Source organism: Scylla paramamosain, chromosome 3 (genome assembly GCF_035594125.1).
Source record: "Scylla paramamosain isolate STU-SP2022 chromosome 3, ASM3559412v1, whole genome shotgun sequence".
Taxonomy (NCBI): Eukaryota; Metazoa; Arthropoda; class Malacostraca; order Decapoda; family Portunidae; genus Scylla; species Scylla paramamosain.
Window position 1 is genome coordinate 3,117,501 of NC_087153.1, and position 5,034 is coordinate 3,122,534.

The following is a 5,034-nucleotide window of genomic DNA, read 5'->3' on the forward strand; positions in this document are numbered from 1 at the left end:
TAAAGGTTAATTTGTACGAATTTACCTGCACGCTTTCTTCGTTATGTTCATTAATATCATTTAAATAATTATCTCCAAACAACACTGCCTTCAGATATTTGAATAGGAGTGGAAAGTGTCCCGAGGTCCAGTTCACTTTGAAGGAAGCCTAGTAAAAGAGTAGGGAATTGTTAATGAGACATATACTGTTGCACTGTATCAGCTAAAACACGTCCTTGACAGCACTACAAGTACTGCAGCATCCGTCACACTTCACCATCACCTGTAACATTGATATAGCAGTAGAAGCCTCTTTTAAAACCACTCTCATTGATCTGCCTCTCTACAGTTCTTCAGAACATTACCTCCACATCTACAAAAGGATCATGCCCCGAGTGAGGATCGAACTCACGACCTTGAGATTATGAGACTCACGCGCTGCCTACTGCGCCATCGAGGCACTGATAATAACTAACCCACATTAAGATAATGATCGGAAAGCTATCCAGTGTGTGGATGATTACCACAAGATTAACCTCAACCTACGTACATATCAGCTGAACAATGATAACATGTATGAGTTGCATTTTTTTTCTTTCTTTCTCAGATTTTTTTTTTATCTACGTAACAAACACTTACTGCAGTAAAATATTATATACGTTCATGTACGTGCAATATTTCCTTACTATTCTGTATATAATCCCATTCCATATGATCTCGTCACTGCAGCCCCTCAAATCAATCAGCCAATCAATCAACTAATTAATCATTCAATCAAACAATCAGTCAACCGTTTTCTAAATCACTACAAAAATGCTTAACAAGAAGCACGTAATGTAAACCAGTTCTCTCTCTCTCTCTCTCTCTCTCTCTCTCTCTCTCTCTCTCTCTTAAACTTAATAAATAAATAAATAAATAAATAAATAAATCATCCCTTCTGAAATTTTCATCACTTAAATTTTCATAAGACTCTTTCGAAATTCATCCCGAGAGTTCATCCACACCTGTGTTACTCAAGATTCCTCAACACACTTTATCATCTCTTCAGTGCGGTTCAAATACTATTTCATTAAGTTCAATATTGTACACCGAAACAGAGAGAGAGAGAGAGAGAGAGAGAGAGAGAGAGAGAGAGAGAGAGAGAGAGAGAGAGAGAGAGAGAGAGAGAGAGAGAAAGGGAGAGACGAATGAGAGGAATGACCAGAATACTAAAGAAAGAATAAGAATAAACCCAATAAAGGAAGACGAAGGAAGAGAAAGGAGGGTAAGCGAAACAGAGAATAAGAGAAGAGAAAGAGAAAGAGAAAGAGGAAGAGGAAGAGGAGAGAATAATGGATAACTTGAGGGACCACGACAAATGACAGAGAGAGAGAGAGAGAGAGAGAGAGAGAGAGAGAGAGAGAGAGAGAGAGAGAGAGAGAGAGAGAGAGAGAGAGAGAGAGAGAGAGAGAGAGAGAAAGAGAACCAATTAGCAGGGAGTGTCGACGAAGGGGAAGAGAGAAGGAAACAAAGGGATCTCATTTAACAAGAGAAGATGAAGTAAGGTGGAAGGAGAGGTGGAGAGAGAGAGAAGGTCGCAAGGTGGAGGTTGTCGTAAGGTGGAGATGGTCGGTCGTCCCCAAGCAGAAGAAGTGGTTGTCAGATGGAAGATGGAGAAGGTGGTTGTGGGGTGGTATGGTGGAAGATACTGGGGAGTCATGTGGCCAAGAGGAAACCGTGTGTTTAGTAGTAGTAGTAGTAGTAGTAGTAGTAGTAACTCTAGTTTTAGCATCTAGACAGGTTAATGCTCATGTTAAGGGTATTTAAATATATATCACCGCGTATAGTTGCTAAGAAAAATATATATTCCCTCTTAGAAATTATATCATTCATCACTAAAGTTAAAATTTAGATATTCCCTAAAATACTAAATGAGCGGATGAACCCTAAACACAGCCTCTCCGCAGCACAAACCCGGACATCTCTTTCTCCAGACTCTTCCCACGTGCTGCCTTAACACGCACCTTGCTCTTCCCTCGCATCCTCCTCCTCCTCCTCCTCCTCCTCTTTCTCTTCCTGGTAACTACCACACACACAACTTACAAAACCACGACCTTTCACTTTGCCAAACTCTTCCCATTTCATTCATGCCATTTCCCTTCACTATCTCCCTCCTGTTCTCTCCACCAATGATCTTTCCCTTAGCAAATACCTCCCTTGACTTTCACCACTCCCCTCTCCCCTCCTCTCCCTTCTACCTAATCCCTATCATTCCCTCGTACATACCCTCTACTTCAACCTCACCCAAGACACACACACACACACACACACACACACACACACACACACACACACAGACGCCTAACGAGGGGGAATAAAATTAACATGGTACTATTGGCCCTTTAGATTGCGCGTTCATCCAATCATTAGAGAGGAAGGCAGTCACTTGATCCCCCATTGGCTGGTGGGTGCGTGCTGGCCGTCCCGTCATTACCTGGGATTGGCTGTGTCATTACCTGCCTCATCACTACCCTTACCTGCGCGGGACAGCTTCCGTTTGTTTATTCCGTGTACAGGTAGGTGAGGTGTTCCCTGCGTGGTCTTGTCTGAAAGGGGGAGAGGGAGGGAGGGTGAGTAGGGGTGTAGAGCGAAGAAGGGAGGGGATGGAGGAGAGGAAGGCGGGCTGTTGATGGTGTCTCGGCGATAATGAGGGTGATGGCAGTGCCCGTGATGATGGTGGTTGAGGGAGCAGAGGAATGTTGATTGTGAGGGGGATAATGGTGATGGTAAACAAGATGCAGGTGATGGTGGTGGCGGTGACGATAACCGTCGTGATGATGATGATGATGATGATGGAGGAAAGTAGCTGGAGGATGAGGGGTATGGGGAGGGAGGAGATGGAGGAATGATAATTTTGGAAAGTGTGTAGAGGAGGAAGTGTAGGAGGAGGAGGAGGAGGAGGAGATTGAAGGATGCTGTGAAAATGAAGGAAAGGAAGGGCGGAAGGTCAAGGCAACTGGCAACACCACAAAATGGATGTATTCTGTACACGAGGATGGTGGTGAACGGATGAGGACTGGTAGACCATGCTGACGACGTGCGTGTGGTAGAAGTAATAGCAGCAGCATCAATAGTAGTAGTAGTAGTAGTAGTAGTAGTAGCAGTAATAGAGAGAGAGAGAGAGAGAGAGAGAGAGAGAGAGAGAGAGAGAGAGAGAGAGAGAGAGAGAGAGAGAGAGAGAGAGAGAGAGAGAGAGAGAGAGAGAGAGAGAGAGAGAGAGAGAGAGAGCAAACTGTCGCAACTTCACTTTTCAAGCAAATAATCCTGTACATTACTTCACTACGATCTTTGCCTTCATGATACCTTGCAACATTTCAAGAGAACTCTTTTTTTTTTTAAACGAAGCGATTTGTATTCTGCTTCGTCTCACTTAGGATTCTTCTTCTTCGTCCTTTTTTTTTTCCTCATTTTGACTTACATCATTTACCTCTTCTAAATCATAGGTATTTTTTTTAATTTTCTTTGTTATATTAAGTCTTCAGTTTATTAATTATATAAGTATCTAAAAACGAATAATTTGAGTTGTGTGCATACCTTCGTCCTTTTTACTATATATTATTTCATCGTTCAATTTTGAGTCTCATCTTTTTTCCTTTAGTTCAAATCTTCAGAAATGTTTTTTTTTTATCTTTCTTTCCATATACCTAATACATTTACAAGACATATATACATTTTGATCCATTTGGTAGCTTACGTATATTCATTCTTTTTAACCTGTTCCTTCTTCTGCCGCACTTCCATTCACCTCCTTTTCCATCACCAGAACAGAAGCTCGAGCAAAAAGTTATCACCTCTCCTCTTCTTCCGCGCCCTTCCCTTCCCTGCCCCAGGTGAGTCATTACCCCCGCGTTATCTAATCAGCGAGGTGTGTGTGTGTGTGTGTGTGTGTGTGTGTGTGTGTGTGTGTGTGTGTGTGTGTGTGTGTGTGTGTGAAGTCTCGCGTGGTGGTAGCCCTAGGATGTCATGATGAAGACGGAATATACTAATTATTTATTTTCGTCCTTTCTTTGCATTTCTAAGACGAGTAATACTGCTTTTATCTAATTACATTTTCTACAGCTTAGACTCATTCACTGTAACTCATCTAGCCTGCAAATGTCTCTGGGAAGTAAAGAGGAGGACTGAATGATCTATGTTCATCTCCATCGTGTTCCAATGATAAGCAATACAGTAAGTACCCTTCTATGACTTGGACTAGCTTGAGAGGGAGAAAAGCACTTAGAAACTTCAGACAGCAGATTTGAGATGAACGTGGGAGTCTTTATTCACGTCTGAGATCAATACAGTCTTTGGTCCGTCTTCGTTTGTTTATGATATACTCGTACTTTCCAATTCAACCTTCCCAGTGTACTAAGCAGTCATCAGTGAAACGAAAGGAATTATTAGTGATTTTTATCTGAAGTCCAGTGGCTGTGTTTCCCGAGGAGCTGTGGGTGGTGCAGAGTGGATGGGTGAGAGGGAAGGGTGGCAGGGGGAGCAGATCACCTGTCGGGACCTCACCTGCACCTTCCCTTCCTTTCTGGCCTCGTTAAGACCTCAAGCTCCTCCAGGCAGGTAAACTCGCCTCAAGATGAAGTGATTGCAGCGACTGAGAGATTAACGCGTCAATGCTTCTCAGTGGTCGTACATTACGCTACTGTATATTTTATTCCACGCTGTTTTTTTTATTTTGTTTCTATTGTCATTTTTATTTGCACGTTCAATTTTGTCTCTCAGTTTGAAGATTTAGCGGTGACCATCTCTCTTTTCCCTACGCTTTCCACCTTTTCATCGTTTGCTCTCCTCCTCCTCCTCTTCCTCCTCTTCCTTCATCACCTCTTCTTGCTTCCCCTCATCGCTTAGGCGGGAACCAGGGATCCTGGCGGCGCCGCGTGTTATCTGCCTGGCTGGAGGAGTTCGCCGCGCCTCGGCCCGGGCTGCACCATCACTTAGTGTTGCTGAATGGGAAATCCGGGTGTCAAGTAGGCTACCCGCCCATAACCAGATAATAACCAAGGTGTCACCCGCTCTCAACAC

The 5,034-nt window shown here is 43.4% G+C and overlaps 1 non-coding gene across 1 annotated transcript; it reads right to left on the reverse strand.

Annotated features, from left to right (window-relative positions):
- Positions 1–366: 366 nt before the first annotated feature.
- Trnam-cau (transfer RNA methionine (anticodon CAU)) lies at positions 367–439 on the reverse strand. The gene has a single exon. It is a non-coding gene; the product is annotated as a tRNA-Met (tRNA).
- Positions 440–5,034: the final 4,595 nt, after the last annotated feature.